The 24,607-nt window shown below is 44.4% G+C and overlaps 1 non-coding gene across 1 annotated transcript; it reads right to left on the bottom strand.

Annotated features, from left to right (window-relative positions):
• Window positions 1-24,190: 24,190 nt before the first annotated feature.
• TRNAM-CAU (transfer RNA methionine (anticodon CAU)) lies at window positions 24,191-24,278 on the bottom strand. The gene is given in 2 exon segments: window positions 24,191-24,226; window positions 24,241-24,278. It is a non-coding gene; the product is annotated as a tRNA-Met (tRNA).
• Between the last annotated feature and the right edge of the window lie 329 nt (window positions 24,279-24,607).

Consider the following 24,607-nt stretch of genomic DNA (forward strand, 5'->3'; position numbering starts at 1 on the left):
TTGCAACTAATGAGTTAGTTGTGAGATGATGTATTACTGAACGAGTAAAGAGACTTGCCGGTAACGAGATTGAACTAGGTATTGGATACCGACGATTGAATCTCGGGCAAGTAACATACCGATGACAAAGGGAACAATGTATGTTGTTATGCGGTCTGACCGATAAAGATCTTCATAGAATATGTAGGAACCAATATGGGCATCCACGTCCCGCTATTGGTTATTGACCGGATACGTGTCTCGGTCATGTCTACATTGTTCTCGAACCGTAGGGTCCGCACGCTTAAAGTTACGATGACAGTTTCTTTATGAGTTTATATATTTTGATGTACCGAAGTTTGTTCGGAGTCTCGGATGTGATCATGGACATGACGAGGAGTCTCGAAATAGTCGAGACATAAAGATTGATATATTGGACGACTATATTCGGACACCGGAATTGTTCCGGGTGATTTCGGAGAAAACCGGAGTGCCGGGGGGGGGGGGGGGGGTTACCGGAACCCCCCGGGAGAGTTAATGGGCCACATGGGCCTTGGTGGGAAAAGAGAGGGGCGGCCAGGGTGGGCCGCGCGCCTCCTCTCCCTCTGGTCCGAATTGGACTAGGAGGGGGGGCGGCGCCCCCCTTTCCTTCCCCCCTCTCCCCCTTCCTTCCCCCTCCTAGTAGGAGTAGGAAAGGAGGAATCCGCCCCAAGGGGCCGGCCGGCCTCCCCCCTTGCTCCTTTATATACGGGGGCGGGGGGCACCCCATAGACACACAAGTTGATCTTCGTGATCGTTCCTTAGCCGTGTGCGGTGCCCCCCTCCATGATATTACACCTCGGTCATATTGTAGCGGTGCTTAGGCGAAGCCCTGCGACGGTTGAACATCAAGATCGTCACCACGCCATCGTGCTGACGGAACTCCTCCCCGAAGCTTTGCTGGATCGGAGCTCGGGGTGCGTCATCGAGCTGTACGTGTGTCAAGAACTCGGAGGTGCCGGAGTAACGGTGCTTGGATCGGTTGGACCGGGAAGACGTACAACTACTTCCTCTACGTTGCGTCAACGCTCCCGCTTCGGCCTACGAGGGTACGTAGACAACACTCTCCCCTCTCGTTGCTATGCATCACCAATCTTACGCGTGCCTAGGATAATTTTTTGAAATTACTACGTTACCCAACAGCAGCCACGTAAAACTTGCAACAACAAAGTAGAGGACGTCTAACTTGTTTTTGCAGGGCATGTTGTGATGTGATATGGTCAAGACGTGATGAGATATAAGTTGTTGTATGAGATGATCATGTTCTGTTGAAGTTATCGGCAACTGGCAAAAGCTCTATGGTTGTCTCTTTGTTGCATAAGATGCAAGTGCCAAATAATTGCTTTACTTTATCGCTATGCGATAGCAATAGTTGCAAGAGCAATAGTTGGCGAGACGACCATGTGACGACACATTGATATAGATCAAGATGATGAAGATCATGGTGTCGTGCCGGTGACGATAGAGATCATGACATTACTTTGGAGATGGAGATCAAAGGTGCAAGATGATCATGGCCATATCATGTCACATATTTTCATTGCATATGATGTTTATCTGTTATACATCTTATTCTGTTTTGTTTGACGATAGCATTATAAGATGATCTCTCACTAATTATCAAGAAGTGTTCTCCCTGAGTATGCACCGTTGCCAAAGTTCGTCGTGCCCAGACACCACGTGATGATCGGGTGTGATAAGCTCTACGTCCATCTACAACGGGTGCAAGCCAGTTTTGCACACGCGGAATACTCAGGTTAAACTTGACGAGCCTAGCATATGCAGATATGGCCTCGAAACACGGAGACCGAAAGGTCGAGCGTGAATCATATAGTAGATATGATCAACATAATGATGTTCACCATTGAAAGCTACTCCATTTCACGTGATGATCGGTTATGGTTTAGTTGATTTGGATCACGTGATGACTTAGAGGATTAGAGGGATGTATTTCTAAGTGGGAGTTCTTAAGTAATATGATTAATTGAACTTAAATTTATCATGAACTTAGTCCTGGTAGTAGTTTACAAATTATGTTGTAGATCAATAGCTTGCGTTGTTGCTTTCATATGTTTATATGTTCCTAGAGAAAATTGTGTTAAAAAATGTTAGTAGCAATGATGCGGATTGGATCCGTGATCTGAGGTTTATCCTCATTGCTGCGCAGAAGAATTATGTCCTTGATGCACCGCTAGGTGACAAACCTATTGCAGGAGCAGATGCAGACGTTATGAACGTTTGGCTAGCTCAATATGATGACTACTTGATAGTTTAGTGCACCATGCTTAACGGCTTAGAATCGTGACTTGAAAGACGTTTTGAACGTCATGGACCATATGAGATGTTCCAGGAGTTGAAGTTAATATTTCAAGCAAATACCCGAGTTGAGAGATATGAAGTCTCCAACAAGTTCTATAGCTAAAAGATGGAGGAGAATCGCTCAACTAGTGAGCATGTGCTCAGATTGTCTGGGTACTACAATCGCTTGAATCAAGTGGGAGTTAATCTTCCAGATAAGATAGTGATTGACAGAATTCTCTAGTCACCATCACCAAATTAGTAGAACTTCGTGATGAACTATAGTATGCAAGGGATGACGAAAACGATTCCCAAGCTCTTCGTGATGCTGAAATCGATGAAGGTAGAAATCAAGAAAAGCATCAAGTATTGATGGTTGACAAGACCACTAGTTTCAAGAAAAGGGCAAAGGGAAGAAGTGGAACTTCAAGAAGAACGGCAAGCAAGTTGCTGCTCAAGTGAAGAAGCCCAAGTCTGGTCCTAAGCCTGAGACTAAGTGCTTCTACTGCAAAGGGACTAGTCACTGGAAGTGGAACTGCCCCAAGTATTTGGCGGATAAGAAGGATGGCAAAAGTGAACAAAGGTATATTGGATATACATGTTATTGATGTGTACTTTACTAGTGTTTATAGCAACCCCTCGGCATTTTGATACTGGTTCAGTTGCTAAGAGTAGTAACTCGAAATGGGAGTTGCAGAATAAACAGAAAATAGTAAAAAGGCGAGGTGACGATGTGTGTTGGAAGTAGTTCCAAGATTGATATGATCATCATCGCAGACTCCCTATACTTTTGGGATTAGTGTTGAAACTAAATAAGTGTTATTTGGTGTTTGCGTTGAGCATGAATATGATTTGATCATATTTATTGCAATACGGTTTTTTATTTAAGTAAGAGAATAAATTGTTGTTCTGTTTACATGAATAAAACCTTATATGGTTACACACCCAATGAAAATGGTTCGTTGGATCTCGGTCGTAGTGATACACATATTCATAATATTGAAACCAAAAGATGCAAAGTTAATAATGATAGTGCAACTTATTTGTGGCACTGCAGTTTAGGTCATATTGGTGTAAAGCACATGAAGAAACTCCATGCTGATGGGATTTTGGAATCACTTGATTATGAATCACTTGATGCTTGCGAACCATGCCTTATGGGCAAGATGACTAAAGACTCCGTTCTCCGGAACAATAGAGCGAGCAACTGACTTATTGGAAATAATACATATTGATGTATGCGATCCGATGAGTGTTGAGGCTCGTGGCAGGTATCATTATTTTCTGACCTTCACAGATGATTTGAGCAGATATGGGTATATCTACTTAATGAAACATAAGTCTGAAACATTTGAAAAGTTCAAAGAATTTCAGAGTGAAGTTGAAAATCATCGTAACAAGAAAATAAAATTTCTATGATCTGATCATGGAGGAGAATATTTGAGTTACGAGTTTGGTCTACATTTGAAACAATGCGGAATAGTTTCGCAACTCACGCCACCCGGAACACCACAGCGTAATGGTGTGTCCGAACGTCATAACCGTACTTTATTGGATGTTGTACAATCTATGATGTTTCTTACCGATTTACCACTATCGTTTTGGGGTCATGCATTAAAGACAGCTGCATTCACGTTAAAAAGGGGCACCACCTAAGTCCGTTGAGACGACACAATATGAACTGTGGTTTGGCAAGAAACCAAAGTTGTCATTTCTTAAAGTTTGGAGTTGCGATGCTTATATGAAAAAGTTTCAACCTGATAAGCTCGAACCCAAATCGAAGAAGTGCGTCTTCATAGAATACCCAAAGGAAACTGTTGGGTACTCCTTCTATCACAAATCCAAAGGCAAAACATTCATTGCTAAGAATGGATCCTTTCTAGAGAAGGAGTTTCTCTCGAAAGAAGTGAGTGGGAGGAAAGTAGAACTTGATGAGGTAATTGTACCTGCTCCCTTATTTGAAAGTAGTTCATCACAGAAATCTGTTCCTGTGACTACTACACCAATTAGTGAGGAAGTTAATGATGATGATCATGAAACTTCAGATTAAGTTACTACAGAACCTCATAGGTCTTCCAGAGTAAGATCCGCACCAGAGTGGTACGGTAATCCTGTTCTGGAAGTTATGTTACTAGACCATGACGAACCTACAAACTATGAAGAAGCGATGGTGAGCCCAGATTCCACAAAATGGCTTGAGGCCATGAGATTTGAGATAAGATCCATGTATGAAAACAAAGTATGGACTTTGATTGACTTGCCCAATGATCGGCGAGACATTGAGATTAAATGGATCTTTAAGAGGAAGACGGACGTTGATAGTGTTACTATCTACAAAGCTAGAATTGTCGCGAAAGGTTTTCGACAAGTTCAAGGTGTTGACTACGATGAGAGTTTTTCACTCGTATCTATGCTTAAGTCTGTCTGAATCATGTTAGCAATTGCCACATTTTATGAAATCTGGCAAATGGATGTCAAAACTGCATTCCTTAATGGATTTTAAAAGAAGAGTTGTATATGATGCAACCAGAAGGTTTTGCTAATCCTAAAGGTGCTAACAAAATATGCAAGCTCCAGTGATCCATCAATGGACTGGTGCAAGCATCTCAGAGTTGGAATATACGCTTTGATGCGTTGATCAAAGCATATGGTTTTATACAGACTTTTGGAAAGGCCTGCATCTACAAGAAAGTTAGTGGGAGCACTGCAACATTTCTGATAAGTATATGTGAATGACATATTGTTGATTGGAAATAATGTAGAATTATTCTGCAAAGCATAAAGGAGTGTCTAAAAGGAGTTTTTTCAAAGAAAGACCTCGGTAAAGCTACTTACATATTGAGCATCAAGATCTATAGAGATAGATCAAGATGCTTGATAAGTTTTTTAATAAGAACATACCTTGTCAAGTTTTTGAAGTAGTTCAAAATGGAACAGTCAAAGAAAGAGTTCTTGCTTGTGTTGCAAAGGTATGAAATTGAGTAAGACTCAAATCCTGACCACGGCAGAAAATAGAAAGAGAATGAAAGTCATTCCCTATGCATCAGTCATAGGTTCTATAAAAGTATGCCATGCTATGGACCAGACCTATTGTATACTCTGCCCTGGTTTGGCAAGGGAGTACAATAGTGATCTAGGAGTAGATCACTGGACATTGGTCAAAATTATCCTTAGTGGAATAAGGATATGTTTCTCAATTATGGAGGTGACAAAAGGTTCGTCGTAAAGGGTTACGTCGATACAAGTTTTGGCACTGACCCAGATGACTCTAAAGTCTCAATCTGGATACATATTGAAAGTGGGAGCAATTAGCTAGAGTAGCTCCGTGCAGAGCATTGTAGACATAGAATATTTGCAAAATACATACGGCTCTGAATGTGACAGACCTGTTGACTAAACTTCTCTCACGAGCAAAACATGATCATACCTTAGTACTCTTTGGGTGTTAATCACATAGCGATGTGAACTAGATTATTGACTCTAGTAAACCCTTTGGGTGTTGATCACATGAGGATGTGGACTATGGGTATTAATCACATACAAATGTGAATATTGGTGTTAAATCACACGGTGATGTGAACTAGATTATTGACTCTAGTGCAAGTGGGAGACTGAAGGAAATATGCCCTAGAGGCAATAATAAAGTTATTATTTATTTCCTTATTTCATGATAAATGTTTATTATTCATGCTAGAATTGTATTAACCGGAAACATAATACATGTGTGAATACATAGACAAACATAGTGTCACTAGTATGCCTCTACTTGACTAGCTCGTTGAATCAAAGATGGTTAAGTTTCCTAGCCATAGACATGAGTTGTCATTTGATTAACGGGATCACATCATTAGGAGAATGATGTGATTGACATGATCCATTTCGTTAGCTTAGCACACGATCGTTTAGTATGTTGCTGTTGCTTTTTTCATGACTTATACATGTTCCTGTAACTATGAGATTATGCAACTCCCGTTTACCGGAGGAACACTTTATGTGCTACCAAACGTCACAACGTAACTAGGTGATTATAAAGGAGCTCTACAGGTGTCTCCGAAGGTACATGTTGGGTTGGCGTATTTTGATATTAGGTTTTGTCACTCCGATTGTCGGAAAGGTCTCTCTGGGCCCTCTCGGTAATGCACATCACTATAAGCCTTGCAAGCAATGTGACTAATGAGTTAGTTGCGGGATGATGCATTATGTAACGAGAAAAGAGACTTGCCGGTAACGAGATTGAACTAGGTATTGGATACCGACGATCGAATCTCGGGCAAGTAACATACCGATGACAAAGGGAACAACGTATGTTGTTATGCGGTTTGACCGATAAAGATCTTCGTAGAATATGTAGGAGCCAATATGAGCATCCAGGTTCCACTATTGGTTATTGACCAAGAATAGTTCTAGGTCATGTCTACATAGTTCTCGAACCCGTAGGGTCCGCACGCTTAAGGTTTCGATGACAGTTATATTATGAGTTTATGAGTTTTTGATGTACCGAAGGAGTTCGGAGTCCCGGATGAGATCGAGGACATGACAAGGAGTCTCGAAATGGTCGATACGTAAAGATCGATATATTGGACGACTATATTCGGAGTTCGGAAAGGTTCCGAGTGATTCGGGTATTTTTCGGAGTACCGGAGAGTTACGGGAATTCGCCGGGGAGTATATGGGCCTTATTGGGCCATACGGGAATAGAGGAGAGAGGCCGAAAGGAAGGAGGCGCGCAGCCCCCCTCTGGTCCGAATTGGACAAGGGGTGCAGCCCCCCTTTCCTTCCTCCTCTCCCCCTCTTTCCTCCCTTCTCCTACTCCAACAAGGAAGGAGGGAGTCCTACTCCCGGTGGGAGTAGGACTCCCCTTGGCGCGCCCCCTCCTAGGGCCGGCCTCCTCCCCCTTGCTCCTTTATATACGGGGACAGGGGGGCACCCCATGACACACAAGTTGATCTACAGATCGTTCCTTAGCCGTGTGCGGTGCCCCCCTCCACCATATTCCACCTCGGTCATATCGTCGCGGAGTTTAGGCGAAGCCCTGCGCCGGTAGAACATCATCATCGTCACCACGCCATCGTGCTGACGGAACTCATCCCCGACGCTTTGCTGGATTGGAGCCCGGGGAACGTCATCGAGCTGAACGTGTGCTGAACACGGAGGTGCCGTACGTTCGGTGCTTAGATCGGTCGAATCGTGAAGACGTACGACTACATCAACCGCGTTGTCATAACGCTTCCGCTTACGGTCTACGAGGGTACGTGGACAACACTCTCCCCTCTCATTGCAATGCCATCACCATGATCTTGCGTGTGCGTAGGAATTTTTTTGAAATTACTACGTTCCCCTACAATAGAAACTTCCAAATTAAGTTTTTCATCAAAAGATTGCATCAAGGCATCAACAATATATTTGGTAAAAGCTTTATTTTGACTATAAGCATGAGGAGAATTCACAACGGATTGCAATAAGGAAATACAACCTTCTAAAGAACAATTATCATAATTAAATTCCTTAAAATCCAAGATAGTGGGTTCAATGCTATTTAAAGTCCTGACCTCTCCAATCCCACTTTTACCAAATTTAGCATCAAGATCTAAAAACTCTGAATCATTGGGATGCCTTTTAACTAAAGTTGACTCATCTCCAGTCCCATTATTGTTAAGATTCATATTGCAAAACAAAGATCTAATAGGGGAAACATCAATAACTTTAAGATCTTCATCATTATTTTCATGGAAATTAGAAGAACACGCCTTTACAAAGCAATCTTTCTTAGCACGCAATCTAGCGGTTCTTTCTTTGCACTCATCAATAGAAATTCTCATAGCTTTGAGAGACTCATTGATATCATGCTTAGGAGGAGTAGATCTAAGTTTCAAAGAATCAACATCAAGCGAGAGTCTATCAACGTTCCTAGCCAAATCATCAACTTTGAGCAATTTTTCTTCAAGCAAGGCATTAAAATTCTTTTGAGAGATCATAAATTCTTTCACACTATTCTCAAAATCAGAGGGAATATTATTAAAATTACCATAAGAATTATTGTAGGAATTTCCATAATTATTAGAGGAATTACTAGGGAATGGTCTAGGATTAAAATTACCTCTATAAGCATTGTTTCTGAAACTATTCCTACCAACAAAATTCACATCCATAGATTCATTATTATTCTCAAGCAAAGTAGACAAAGGCATATCATTGGGATCAATAGGAGCACTCTTAGTAGCAAACAATTTCATAAGTTCATCCATCTTTCCACTCAAAACATTGATTTCTTCTATAGCATGCACTTTTTTACTAGTAGATCTTTCGGTGTGCCATTGAGAATAATTAGCCATAATGTTATCAAGGAGTTTAGTAGCTTCTACTAAGGTGATTTCCATAAACGTGCCTCCCGCAGCCGAATCTAAAAGATTTCTAGAAGCAAAGTTCAATCCGGCATAAAATTTTTGTATGATCATCCATAAATTCAAACCATGAGTAGGGCAATTGCGAATCATCAATTTCATTCTTTTCCAAGATTGGGCAACATGCTCATGATCAAGTTGTTTAAAATTCGTAATATCATTCCTAAGAGTAATGATCTTAGCGGAAGGAAAATACTTAGAGATAAAAGTATCTTTGCACTTGTTCCATGAATCAATATTATTCTTAGTCAAAGACGAAAACCAAACTTTAGCACGATCTCTAAGTGAAAACGAAAATAACTTCAATTTAATAATATCATTATCCGTACTTTCTTCTTTTGCATCTCACACAAATCAACAAAGTTGTTTAGATGGGTAGTGGCATCTTCACTAGGAAGGCCGGGGAATTGATCTTTCATAACAAGATTCAACAAAGCAGTATTGATTTCACAAGACTCAACATTATTAAGAGGAGCAATCGAAGTACTAAGAAAATCATTATTATTGGTATTGGAGAAATCACACAATTTGGTATTATCTTGCGCCATCGCGACAAGTAATCCAACACACAAGCAGACAGAAAAAGGCAAGCGAAAAAGAGAGAGGAGATTGGGAAAGAGAGGGCAAATAAAACGGCAAGGGTGAAGTGGGGGAGAGGAAAACGAGAGGCAAACGGCAAATAATGTAAATGCGAGGGAGATGAGTTTGTGATGGGTACTTGGTATGTCTTGACTTGAGCGAAGGCCTCCCGGACAACGGCGCCAGAAATCCTTCTTGCTACGTCTTGAGCTCGCTTTGGTTTTCCTTGAAGAGGAAAGGGTGATGCAGCAATAGTAGCGTAAGTATTTCCCTCAGTTTTTGAGAACCAAGGTATCAATCCAGTAGGAGGCTCCTCAAAAGTCACACGCACCTACACAAACAAACAAAGAACTCGCAACCAACACAATAAAGGGATTGTCAACCCCTTCACGAAGTGAGATCTGATAGAGATAGTATGATAAGATAAATATATTTTTGGTATTTTATAATATAGATTGGAAAAGTAAAGATGCAAATAAAAGTAGATTGAAAGCTTATATGATAAGAGATAGACCCCGGGGCCATAGATTTCACTAGTGGTTTCTCTCAAGATAGCATAAGTATTACGGTGGGTGAACAAATTACTGTCGAGCAATTGATAGAAAAGTGAATAATTATGAGATTATCTAGGCATGATCATGTATATAGGCATCACGTCCGTGACAAGTAGACCGACTCCTGTCTGCATCTACTACTATTACTCCACACATCGACCGCTATCCAGCATGCATCTAGAGTATTAAGTTCATAAAGAATGGAGTAACACATTAAAAAAGATGACATGATGTAGAGGGATAAACTCAAGCAATATGATATAACCCCCTTCTTTTTATCCTCGGTGGCAATAATACAATACGTGCCTTGCTGCCCCTGCTGTCACTGGGAAAGGACACCGCAAGATTGTACCCAAAGCTAAGCACTTCTCCCATTGCAAGAAAGATCAATCTAGTAGGCCAAACCAAGCTGATAATTCAAAAATACTTGCAAAGATAACTTAATCACACATAAAAGAATTCAGAGGAGATTCAAATATTTCTCATAGATAAACTTGATCATAAACCCACAATTCATCGGATCTCGACAAACACACCACAAAAAGAGTTACATCGAATAGATCTCCAAGAAGATCGAGGAGAACATGGTATTGAGATCCAAAAAGAGAGAAGAGGCCATCTAGCTAATAACTATGGACCCGAAGGTCTGTGGTAAACTACTCACAACTCATCGGAGGGGCTATGGTGTTGATGTAGAAGCCCTCCGTGGTCGATTCCCCCTCCGGCGGAGCGCCGGTGAAGGCTCCAAGATGGGATCTCGCGGATACAGAAGGTTATGATGGTGGAAATAGTTTTTGGTTGTCTCCTTTGATGTTTTCGGGGTACGTGGGTATATATAGGAGGAAGAAGTAGGTCGGTGAATGCCCGAGGGGCCCACGAGATAGGGGGGCGCCCCCAGTAGGAGGGGCGTGCCCTCCACCCTCATGGCCACCTCGGCTGCTTCTTGACTTGCACTCCAAGTCCTCTGGATCACGTTCGTTCCAAAAATCACGCTCCCGAAGGTTTCATTCCGTTTGGACTCCGTTTGTTATTCCTTTTTTTCGAAACACTGAAAAAGGCAAGAAACAACAATACGACTGGGCCTCCGGTTAGTAGGTTAGTCCCAAAAATGATATAAATGTGTAAAGTAAAGCCCATAAACATCCAAAACGGGTAATATAATAGAATGGAACAATAAAAAATTATAGATACGTTGGAGACGTATCAGTGGGCTGAGGTATTACAAAAATGTTGTCATGTAAGATGAAAATTTATGTTGTGTTGTTGATAACGAGCTTAATCGAGCTACTTGTAAAACGCGTTAGCTTGTTCGTTAAGCTTGTTAAGCTTAACTTGCTGAAATTGATGATTGGCTATGTTCATTAAGAAGCGAGCCACGAGCTTACCGAGCCGAACTATCGAGTGCTCATTAAGCTTGTGAGCGCTCGTTAACAGATTTGATGTAGCCAGTCTACATGATGAGTGTGTAGATGTGGTTTTTAAGAAGGAAGATGGTGACTACAAAAGAAATGCGCTAGTTTGTTGTCTTCTATGTAGATTAGATTGAATAGATGGGCTGAGGTACTATGAAAATTTTGTCACGTAAAGTGAAAATATATGTTGTAAATAACGAGCTTAACGAGGTACTCGTGAAACTCGTTAGCTCGTTTGTTAAGTTCGTTAAGCTTAACGAGTTAAAATTAATGATTGACTCTGTTCATTAAGAAGCGAGCCACGAGCTTAACGAGCCGAAGCGCTCATTAAGCTCGTAAGCTACGAGATTTTGGTCCAGCCGTAGGGCGATTCAGAGCACAGGTTCAGTTGCACCCGCTGATGAATAGTAAACTTGAGAAGTAGCAATAAAATTTAAAACATAATCTTATTTTTTTTGGCATGCAAGATGCTCAGGCGCATGCAAAATTTTGTGGTGTTTAGACATGTGAGGAGCTCGCGGCAATATTTTTTTGATTTCTCTAAGAAACTTTGAAGAAGTGTCACTGTGTAGGCCTGATTATTTTCCCACGAGCTCCACAAATGTTCAAACACCATAAAATTTTGCACGCACATTGCTCACCCGAGCATCTTGCGTGCCAAAACTTTCCAATTTTTTTTGAATTTATTTGCTATTTTGAACTTACTCCCTCCAGTCCTTTTTACTTCGCGCATTAGATTTGTGTCAAGCCAAACTTTGCAAAGTTTGACCAAATTTATAGTAAAAATATCAACAATCTAATAACATTGATTTGGCATTGTGAATGTTGATACATTTTTTATAAATTTGGTCAAAGTAGAGATAGTTTGACTTCAGGCTAAAAACTTATATACAGACTAAAAATGACCGGAGAGAGTACTGTTCATCGTATGCAACCCGGATTTCCGCCATTTATACTGTCACCGGAAGGATCAGTCTTGAGCGAGACACAAGAAAAGCAGTGCCTTTGATTCTATTTTTCACTGGTGGCATTCATCCGATCGATCCAAAGTAGTGGTGTTTGCACCGGCTGAATAAAGAAAGGCCCGCCTTATCGTTCCATTCGTTTTTCTAACAAAAGCAGGAGCACTCGGCCTCCGGATCAGCAAATCAGAGCAGTTGCCTAGCTACTGGCCTGCACACCGGAGGGTGAGGTGAGGTGGCACGCGTACCTCCATGCACATCCTGCACGGGGACGACTTCCCGACCTGGTTCATCTGCATGGACTCAAACAAAGTCGCGCCCCCGACCGATCGGGTGTCAGTGCATCCCAACGCATGGATACGTTTCTAGGGATCATTCCCTTGCTTTCCTCCAGCATTTTGGCTTGCTACTCACTTCCTCCCCAACCTCCATTTCACTTTGCAGCAAGACACGCATATGTATTATGGAAATATACTTGTGAAAAGGATACCATTTTGCTTTCAGTGTTCCTTTTTGTCCAGAAACCGACAAGCTAGCTCATTGGATCCCTCCGACAGATCGAGAAATGCTTATTAAAGAACTTATTGGATTCCTACTAGTTCCTCCATTATGCTTTTGGAGTACCAAAACTGGGATCCATTTGATAGCTACTCGTAGTACTATGCATACTGTTTTCTTCTCCAACTAATCAAGATAACGTTACTCGCATAGTATCATTGACCTCTGTTAGTGCTAGTACCATATACTCCATAAGAGTACTCCCTCCGTTCGGAAATACTTGTCATCAAAATGAATAGAAGGGGATGTATCTAGACGGATATTAGTTCTAGATACATCCCTTTTTATCCAATTTGATGACAAGTATTTTCGGACGGAGGGAGTAACATTTTTAGGCCACATTGCTAGAAAGGAAAATGGGGCGTGCATGTTTGAGTTATTGAGAATCCACAAGAGCTAGTGCCATCACACGTAGCATGGCACGAAGCTTTGGCGCCAACAAAACTGCAAGCTAGCGAGCCACAATAATTCGTCAACCAACGCAGACATGCACAAACCGGGACAGGCGCCGGCCGAAACGACGCCAGTTCATTCGGAGCGATATCGCGGTCGACGGATCGGTTTGGGCTTTTAGCTAGTGACCAGTGAGGCAGCTGATCGACGGCGACGTACCTGCGGTCACCACCCTATTGCTTACGTCCTAACGGCCCCACGCCCCACGTAACTGTACGTAGGTCTGCAACTCAATTGGTAAGTTCAGATAACTTGTTCTTGGTAGAAGTTCAGATAACTGAAAACAAGATATAGAAGGGGAAAAAAAAGTAGACCAGGTTCAGACATGCTCGATTCACCTGATGGTTCAGGTGCATATATGGCGACCCAAGTTGCCACTGAGCGTTTCATCACAACTATGGTCATTTTTAGGTGGGGTGAGAGAGGGTCGAGAGTTGCTAGCCAACTGCGCCACCACCCCTTTGTTGTGTTACAAGCGAAACAATCCTACTTGTTAGCTACAGGCCCATACAAATCATGGATGCACGTTTAATTCCCAGGAGTAACAAGAGACGTACTAGTCAATCCTAAATGGTATCTGAGCTTGCACAATTCCGTCCCGTACGCTGTCTAACGCCCGTCAAACTTGCATTGTGCGTACGTGTTCTCTTTCCTTTTTATAAGGAAATTTTCGGCAGGTTCATTGAGGGCAAAATGCCGAAAGAAATGTGTGGCAAAACCGGGCAAAAGAGATTTTCTATGCCTTCCTTGGAAACGCCCTGGCAACTTCGCATGTCATCCATCAGGGCGGGTCTCACCTGATTTATATGAGACCAGTATAATTTTTTTCCGGCAACTTCTCCACCAGCCCTTCCTCAGAAACGATTTACCATGGAGGATGGACAGGAAATTTAACTAGGACACCGACCCTAATGTGACTTAACTTTTTCTCTTTTGAAATTCTAATAATGTGACTTGACTGCTAAGACAAGCACAATTAACTGCTAATCTCTTGGTATAATAAGCACAGGCTTCACATCTTAGGTGTCTCATCTCCTTTTTGCTCGGCCGGAGCTCATCTTTAAGCTTTCTTGACCTTCTAGCTATGAGCATTTATTCTAACCGGTTTTGCTGCCATTCCATCGAATAAAATTCTATGTAGAAAAGGAAGTATATATCTGGTTCTTAACTATTGGCAAAGTATAAGTTTGGTCTCTTAATAACAACACTCAACATATTTGGTTGTCGCTTAAGTGACAAAGACTGTCTAGAGTTGGCTCGTTCGTCCACCAAAATCCCTTTTATTGCTGACATGGTAGCGATTTGGTACTCGTTTGGCAATGCAATCAATACAAACAAAACCATGAGAAGGGAGGGAGATGGATAAAAAATTAGAAAAAGAAAAATTTCAATATATGAAACGTTACAGGAACTCTAAACATGCGTAATAATAGAAAATACTCTAGAAGCTATGGAATTCAGTAAAATTGTGGAAAACCATGGAATTTAGTAAAAAAATATTTTTATTTCAAAATTCTCATATTTTTGAACAAAATTTCTGGAATACTCCATTTTCTAATAAGTCTACATATGTTTTATTTGAGGTTTTTTACGGTACCCTTGTACTCCCAATTGAAGGTGGGGAGTACGGATCGATATCCACCATTGATTTGAAAGGGCAATATTGACTTTCTCTCCGGAACATAATTCTCGGCACAGTTTATGCTTAAATTCGGTTTACATGCAAGATCACTGATGCGTACCTCTTGGTGGTTGCGGACGCGCCGATTGATCGGGATCATCCCCTCGTCTCTCGCTGGACTATCGTCTCAGCCGCTGCAGCCACGCCGGCGCACCGCGCCAATTCTACAGTATCGATTTTTTTTCGAAACGGAGGCAAAAGTTTTGCCTCATCGATTAATTAAGAAGAAGAGAATTGCCCGATTAATTTATGGAAAACCAGGCGAAAACCAATACAAACGAAGCACGAACAAACTACTCCCAAGACATGAAACCCCACAACCGCACAGACGGCCCACCAAACTCTCCAAAAACACAACATCCACAAACCCCTTCACTGCTACTACGCCAAGTGACTCCCCACGAGAACACCTCGACACAAGACATCAAGCACCTCCCAACCCACAACAAGAACCCAAACAAAAAGGACAAGCCGAGAGACCAAAGATCATCCATCAAGCAGTCATAGACACCTTGCTTTTGGCATCATTTTTGCCTTTGCCCGCCTTTTTTTGTTTGCCCCTTATTGGCGTCCCCGTCAGGAGACAAGCAATTGACCTGCCCAAACCCGGTCTAGCAACCTCCACGCTGGCTAGCAAATCACAGAGTTCCTTCGCGAAAAGAGCATTTGGATTTGGAGTAGGTGCCAACACAAGTGGCTCAATGGTCATGCCACTCACAGGCATCACCTGCTCGACGGTCGCAGACGAGGGAAGGGCAGCAACATCTAAAAATCCATGCTCCACGATGCTGAGAGATAGGTTGTCTGACCCCTGATAAGGCTCCACGGGTGGTGGTGAGGGCACCAAGTCCACCTCCGAAGCCTGACAAGGCTCCACGGGGGGTGGTGAGGACACATGGTCCACCTTCAAAGCCTGGAGAGAGCCCAACTTGAGCTGCTCCATCGACACAGACGAAACATGTTCCCCACACAACACCTGCAACTCAGGCATGATCTGCAGCACCGAAGACACAACCTCGGCGGATGCCTCACCCACGGAGTCCGGCAACACAAGGGGCGTCGAACTAGACCCAACACGGGGCGAGAAGCTACCAAAGAGCTCTGTATCCGCCTCATCCATGAAGCCAATAGAAGACTCAACCACGGGAGCCTGTGCAAGAGGGAGCCTTTGCAGAGTAGCCTCCGCGCGCTCTAGAAAGCTCCCAATACGCACCATCCAGCCTTGCAAGGAGTCGGCGACCTCGCGAAGCGGCTTAATTGCCTCCTCCATCTGTGAGGAAGTCATGCAATGAAGATCAGATCCTAGCAACTTCGAGTGCACCCCTAGAGCGGACTGGAGCGTCACATGTATCGGGACAGAAGGAGTCTTCATGTTGGATGGGGCCTCATGTTTCTCAGATGTTGATGCGCAACAATCGAAGCGCAAGAATGAGCCAGCGGCCGAACAGAACTTGCAGAAGGCTGCGGCTGCACCGGCTTGCAGCCATCCCGTGCACGGTGTCCCGAGCGAAAGCATTGGTTGCACCGGATTGGATCCCTGCACTCGGCCGCTCGATGACCTTTTACAGAATCGATTTTGCTCCTTCCATAATTGGTGTTCATTGATTGAAATTAAATTAATGTTTGCAGTCGCTTGCTGCTAGTACGATTCGACCCTAAGTGCATCTACTTGTCACCTGTCCCATTGGTTTTGATTCTCCGGTGCTCAAGGTCTGCAACTCTGCATCTCGTTCTCTTGCCATGCATCGCTTATCAAGAAGAAAGTAATTACAGGTCCCTGGCAGACGCCTCGCCAGCGGGGCCTCGTCCCCATGGTCCAGCTGATGAACTTAGGTTTAATTATTGTGATTATCTTTTGATAAAAATGAGTCAGAAAATGATGCGATCCACGTTGTGTTCATAACTAAAATTGCAGCACTTACCCAGTTACCCTACGTAATTGTCCTAGGTACCATTTTACCCTTAAGATAACGGTACTCCACAATTTTTGGTGTGGGTACTCCTTTGATACTACTCCCTCCGTCCGGAAATACTTGTCATCAAAATGGATAAAAGGGGATGTATCTAGAACTAGTTCTAGATACATCCCCTTTTATCCATTTTGATGACAAGTATTTCCGGACGGAGGGAGTAGGTTGGAGTACCGGTGAAGATTATCCGTTGGATTTGACAAAATGGACGGCTTATATATAATTAGGGGTATTGTAAAAGAGCTCTTTATTTTTTCTTGTACTTGTGGTATTATAATCATATGATGTTTCTTTCAAATATTAATTTAATACCTTTTTATTAAAACCCAGTTTCCAAAAAAACATACATATATTTTTAAAACATTTTAATCTATTTTGCGTGATTTTTCTTCAAATTAGTTGTTTTTTCAATGAATAAATTTTCAAGTTTTCCAGAATTTTGGCTATCTGGGTTGCCATGTGTACAGAACCACGGCTTGTGCTGGTCTTGTGCGTGATGGCAGTGTGCTGGTGAAGTTAATCCTACGGGAATCTTGGTGATGGTCCGATCGTCAGTAGACAAGGTGCCAAGAAGCTCAAGCTATAGACAGCCTTAGCTTACCTCTAGTCCTTATCGTTTTTGTTCTTGGATGTATTATTAGTTCTATCCTATTTTACTGCCATTCTGTCAAACATAATTCTATTAAAAAAAGGTATATGTACATATATACATATATTTGGTTTTCAATTATTGTCAAGGTCCAAGTTTGGTCGCTTTCGTGTCAAAAGTCTAGATTTATCCCATTCCTCCACTAAAACTGCTTTTAATGTTGATGTGGTAGCTATTTTACTCTTTTCTGGCAATCCAGGGTAAATTGCAAAAAAACCACCATGCGGAAGTCATCAAACACCCACCAAAATGCATATTTTCTGGTGGGGTTTTCTTGAAGCATCGATAACTTGGACCCAATTGTGGTGTTTTTTTGCAATTTACTCGGCAGTCCAAGCAACACAAAGAGAAACAATGAGAAGGGAGGGAGAGAGGTGAAAATGCTAATCAGAATGAACATTTCAATATATCAAAGTATAAGAACCCTACAAATGCATAATAATTAAGAAATACTCCCTCTGTAAACTAATATAAGAGCGTTTAGATCACTAAATTAGTTATCTAAACGCTCTTATATTAGTTTACGGAGGGAGTACCCTAGAAACCATAAAAAACTCAGTAAAAATCTGGGTAACATGGAATTTAGTAAATTACTAAAAGTTTTTCCTGTTTCTCATTTACAAATTCCAATATTTTGAACAACTTTTCAGGAACATTTCCATTTTAAGAATTCTATATGTTTCTTTCAAATCTTCATTTAACATGATTTTTTAACTAAAATTGAGTTTCTAAAAGAACACACATATAATTTTCAAACATTGAAAGTGTTTTGATCTCTATTCTGATTTGTCTTCAAATTAGTTGAGTTTTCAGTAAAGGAAAACTTCATTGTTGTGACTTTATTTATTTATTTTAGTACTCTCTTTGATCCATATTAAATTTTCTAGCTCTACTACGGTTTTAGTACAAAGTTGTACCAAAGGTCTCGTGGCGGTGTACCCGTGAAGTTGGTTCATTAGGAATCTTGGTGATGGCCCTTTGCTTATCAGTGGACAAGGTGGCAACAACCTCAGGAGCGGGAGACAACCTTAACTAGAAGATCATCCTGGCTTACAGTGGTGGTGCTAGGATCAGAAGTCTGTGATGTCATTTCAAATCTGTGATGTCAGATACATGTGTTTTCACCAATTTTATAAAGAAAATTGCATGATTTCTACTTGTGTACAAAGGATTTGTCAAAAACATGTGTGGTCAATTGACCACACTCCTCTCAACGTGGCTTCGCCACTGCTGGCTTAGCCTGTAGCTCTAGTCCATGTCGTTTTTTTTGCTTTAGGGTGTCATTTTTCTCCCTTTTTCCAAGTGATTTATTTCGTAAGCCGATATACCTAACATCGAGTAACTGGTTGTAAGTTGGTCTATATGTCTTCATCGTCATTATAAAGCCAGGTGATCGAAAGCCTTGGTTCCAAAAAAAAGAAAGAAAAAAGATTATTCACCGAATGAAAATACTTGAAGACACGACGCACTACCTTGCATCTGTGCCTAAAAAAAAGCGATCGAGACACAAGGGGTAACAATCTCCTAGTATCTGATAAGATAACGACCTGGCATTTCTACATCCTGTCATTAAAAGGACGCAGTATTTGTAGGCAGTTTGCCAGTTTCTCATGCATGATAGCTGTGTGCAACAACCCAGCGTGCGTGCGTGGGCGGGGAGGCGAAACATACCAAGAGCATCTTCAGCCCCCCCTCCCTCCAGAACGGTCTCCCCAGGCGTTTTTTCGCACCTGGGTCGTACCCCCAAAGACCCATTTTTCATCGGCTCGCACCGAAATTGGCGCCGACAGACCTAGGCCAAACCCGGCGCGCTGGGGATGGGGGGGGGGACGCTTGGGGGCGCCGGCCGAAACGTTTTTAACGCGAAACCCGGCGGGCCCTCCTTGGCAGCGACTCGGCTCTTCTCGCCGCTTCTTCGTCCTCATCGCCTCGGTTCCCGCGGCGAATCAATGCCAAAGCTGTCGCGCGCTGCCGCGCCGGTGAGCCTCCTCCGTTGATGCCTTACGGGCCGCGCAGTGAAGACCGGACGACGCGCGTCCCTCGCCCGCCACGCGTACACACGGCGGCCACGTGTACGCGCGGCGCCTCCGCCTATATAAGCCGCCCCCAGGGCGCCGGTGACGCACAGACACTGCATCGCCGACGCCCCACTCCTTCCCCGTTCCTCCCTCTCCCCTCGCCGTCTCCAGTTCAGCCGCGCGACCATGGCCGAGCGTTTCCCAGGCGACGGCGCGGCGGCGAACGGCTTCGGCCGCCGCCACCTTCACGAGGACGAAACTCGGCTCCTTTTTGAGGCCGAGTACCCGGTCTCGCCGGACATGTGGGTGCCCGGGGCGTGGAGGATCAGCGCCGGCGGGGTCCCGGTGTCACCACCGCCCACCGGGGCGGCGCGGCATGTGGAGATCGCGCGGATCTGCTTCTTTCTGCCGCAGGCGGCGAGGGAAGGCCCACGGTACGTCCCCGACAGTCCGCTGTGGGAGGCCTACTTCCATCGCCGCCACGCCGAGCAGCTCGAGGCCACCAACGACGTCGTGCCCTCCGGGAGGCTCAACTCCGAAGGCCGCCGCCGATGGTGGGGCGTGCCCGGTTGCACGCTGGAGTCCGTCCTCGAGTACATTGAGGGAGGCAACACGCCCAGGCTGGAGTACCCCGCTCCACCGTCCTTCTCGCGCCGCCGTGGGAGCTCGTGGACGCCGAGGCACATGGACCCAGGGGCGTCCTCCTCCTCGTCCAGCCGCTCGACCGGCTCTTCCTGCCTCCCCCTGTCAAGCCGGAGGCCCATGACACGCCGACCAGCCAGCACACCCGCAGCTCCGGCGTCCGCATCGCCGACCCCTTCCCCACCTCTGGACGCCTCGTCCTCGTCAGGCCATAGCCCGGCGCGGCTTCTCCGACGAGGAGGCCCTAAAGTGGGCGTGGGATGACTACCTCCGCGACGAGATGGTCCGGCAGTGCCGAGCCCTGGAGAAGATAGCCACCCGCAGGCGTGGGAGCGAGGACGAGCACGGCGTGGTGATCCTCGATAGCGACAAGGACGAGGACGCCCCCGGACCGTCCAACCCGCCGCGCCAACCTAGGGAGGGGTGCAGCAGGGACGGCGGCCGCGGAGGAGGCGGCGGCGACGACGACGACGGCGGCGGTGGCGACGACTACACGCAGTTCTACAGGCGCCTCGGCACGGCAGGCGGCGAGGAGCTGCGAGGGCGACAGCGGGCCTAGTAGCATTTTTTTTCTTTTGTGTAAAATATTTTAAATATGTATGAACTCGCCGAAGTTTGGTTGAATTTAGCCGTGTTTTCGCCGAACGTTTTTTTTAAACGCCTGGGGGCGGCCCTGGGGGCGGTGACTGGGGGCCAACTCGCCTCCAGACAGGTTTTTTGCGCCGGCTCGCCCCCAGCAGGGCCGGCTCTGGGGTAGGCCACCTTGGCCTCGGCCAAGGGCCCCGGTCTGGGGGGGGGCGCATCATCAGATACATATAAGACTATACATCTATTTGACTGAAAAAAAATGAATCAGTACAGGCCCAGCCCAACTACGGGAGAGGAAAAGGCATGACGCCTGGCATACTACATCGATTGATTCGATCGATTGAATCGCATCTCGGCATCTGCATCTGGTCCTGGTCGCCTCGGGGGCTCGTCCGCCTCCGCCTGCTGCTCTCTCTGTCTCTCGAAGACTCGCACGGACGCCCGGCCGGCTGCCGACTACTGCAAGCCTGCAATCAGATGGCCCTTTAATCCTTGATTCCGTGATTCCCGTCTTAATTTTCTTGGTACGGTTGATTTTCTTGCTTTCTTGGCGTAAATGTATTTATCTTTTCAGTTTCACCATCTTTCTAGTCGTATTGATCTATTGATTTTTTTGCAGCTTTAGGATTTAGGTGTTACAATGACGAAACCTAAGTCCGGTGCTGCGAAAAGGAAACAAAAAAACTAGAGAATCAATTCATTGAGTCACAAAAAGGTGCTATAAAAATGTTTTTTCCAGTGCTACTTTATTAGTATTCCTTTCATGATATGATGTTTGCGTGATTATCAATTTTTTATATGTTATACGTCTCAGAATAACAAAATATGATCGGATATGTGTACATATATATTACCTATAAGGGCCCTTTTTTCAACTTGACCAAGGGCCCCGAAAAACATAGAGCCGGCCCTGGCCCCTAGGCGGCGATTTTAGGCGCCTCTTGGGGGCCAACGGCTGAACATGCTCTAAGTGTTGTGGTACACCCCATTGCGGCGAGTCGGTTACGCTGCTCTGCTGCTCGCCGGAGCCGTGTGCCCGGAAGCTAATCAAGCCTTGGTTCGTTACCACTAGCGGCTAGCGACACGGTATGCAGCCGGCGTCGGCAACGCAACGGCCTGCACGTCAGGCACCCGACCGGACGTCAAAGGGTGCGTTGGGTATGTCGCATGCATGCAGCTCAGTCAGGCCTGTGGATGCAAATTTAGATTGCTTGTTTGCCTGGGTTGCGTCGAAATTCTGGGCCGCAGAAACCTTAAAGCACCGCCGGGCTTAGCTGCGTAGCAAGCTCAAATCGATTTTTTTTTTACAATGGACAAGGCGGGTGACAATTACTCCCCACTTCTCTCCGTTAGGCGTCGGAAAAAAAAATATGTTCTCAGCACATGAAAACCTTGATTTTCAAATATGTCCTTGGTAAAAAATAGGTCCAGAATTCATAAGATACACATCATAGATTTCATAGTGAAAACACCATTAGTGGTTAACCTCTAGCAGAACGAATATGGCATCTGAGTCAGATTAATCGACATCAACATCGAAACCAAATGAATTCACTTAGTCCAGTTGTTACCCACTAATGCCCTGAGAAATTGGATGTTCAAAGGGCTAGCCTCAAGAACAAAAGCCACTAAATCCTCTTTTTTGAACAAAATATTATATAGGATCGGGTATTATAGAGTAAATGGAGTGTCACCCAACCAGGTATCTTCCGAAAAACCTGTTGATTGGCTGTCACCGACCTTAGATGAACCTTTCTAAATAAAGGATGATTGACCTTCATTAAGCCCCTCCAAAATAATGAATCGGTAGGCTTAACATCGACTTAAGATAACGTTTTGGAGTTTAGGTATTTGTTATGCAGCAACTCTGGTCCAACACCTTTCTCGGTAATAGTTTATACAACCATTTAATTAGCACAATGTTGTGCAAGTGGTAATTAAGTAGCCCCATTTACAGTAGTGTCAAGGAATGGAAGGATCGGTCATGAGCGAGACACAAGAAAAAGGCAATTCGTCTGAATTCTTTTTTACTGGTGGCATTCATCCGATCGATCCAAAGTGGTGGTGTTTGCACCTGCTGAATAAAGAAGGCCCCCTTATCCCTTCATTCGTTTTTTTTTCCTTTTTTTTCTAACAAAATCAGAGCAGTTGCCTAGCTACTGGACTGCACACCGGAGGGTGAGGTGAGGTGGCACGCGTACGTCCATGCACATCCTGCACGAGGACGACTTCCTGGCCCGGTTCGTCTGCATGGACTCACCCAGAGCTTAGCTTGCCCCGACCGATCGGGTGTCGGTGCATCCCAACGCATGGATGCATTTCTAGGGATCATTCCCTTGCTTGCCTTCCAGCATTTTGGCTTGCTTCTCACTTCCTCCCCAACTTCCATTACACTTTGCAGCAAGACACTCATACTCCCTTAAAGTAGTGTGGAATTATACTTGTGAAAAGCACACTGCCATTTTGCTTTCAGTGTCCCTTTTGTCAAGAAACCGACAAGCTATCTTATTGGATCCCTCCGACAGATCGAGAAATGTTTATTAAGAACTTATTGGATTCCTACTAGTTCCTCCATTACGCTTTTGGAGTACCAAAAATGGGATCCATATGATAGCTACTCGTAGAACTATGCATGCTGTTTTTCTTCTCCAACAAATCATAGATAACGTTGCCCTCATTGACCTCTGTAGATGTGGTACCAGTACTACACACAATAACATTTTTAGGCCACATGGCTAGAAAGGAAAAGCCATGCATATTTGAGTTATTGAGCATCTACAAGAGCTAGTGCAATCACACGTAACGTGCCACAAAACATTGGCGCCCCCCGAAAACTGCAAGCTAGTGACCATTTCATTCAACCAATAGTTCGCCAACCAACGCAGACATGCACAAACCGGGACATGCGCCGAACTGGCGCCAGGTCATATCGCGGTCGACGGATCGGTCTGGGCTTTAGCTAGTGACCAGTGAAGCAGCTGATCGACGGCAGTGTGCGTGCCGTCGCCACCCTAGCTTTGCTTGCCTACGTCCGCGACGTCGACGGCTCTCCGTATGGTTAGCCTACCAGCATGAAACCTGGCCTACAGTAGTGCCTTACGGCACCAACTAGCTGTACGTAGGTCTGCAACTCAATTGGTAAGTTCAGATAACTAACCGCACACGAGTGTAAGAATCCTCTGCCGTCAGAGAACATGCAGTTTCAAAAAAATAGAGATACAGTTTGGAGTATAATTCTGCACTTAGGTAGGATTGCATATAGTGAGACGGTGCAGTAGCTCAGTACCTTTGAAAAAAAAGTAGACCTGATTCAGACATGCTCGATTCACCTGATGGTTCAGGTGCATATATATATGGCGACCCAAGTTGCCACTGAGCGTTTCATCACAAAAATGGCCATTTTTAGGTGGGGTGAGAGAGGCTCGAACTCTCGACCTCAGGATCACTCACTGTTAGCTATGAGACCTACGCGCTAGCCAACTGCGCCACCACCCCTTCGTTGTGTTCCATGCGAAACAACGGTACTTGTTAGCTACAGGCCCACACAAATCATCGATCTCAACTCGCAGCAGTATACATGGCGACGCATCGAGTTCGACCACGCGCATCAGTCCTAATCTGAGCTTGAAGGGTTTCGTACGCTGCCTAATGCCCGTCAATTTGGCGTGGTGTGTGTGTGTGTGTGTGTTTTCTTTTCTTTCTTTATTTAAGGAAATTTGGGCAGGTTCATCGAGGGCGGCAAGAAATGAGTGACAAAATCGCCTTTGGCTAGAGAGATATTTTGTGCCTTCCTCGGAAACGCTTGAAAGTCCCACGCAAAAAAT

The sequence above is a fragment of the Triticum aestivum genome, chromosome 5B, assembly GCF_018294505.1.
Source record: "Triticum aestivum cultivar Chinese Spring chromosome 5B, IWGSC CS RefSeq v2.1, whole genome shotgun sequence".
Lineage (NCBI taxonomy): Eukaryota > Viridiplantae > Streptophyta > Magnoliopsida > Poales > Poaceae > Triticum > Triticum aestivum.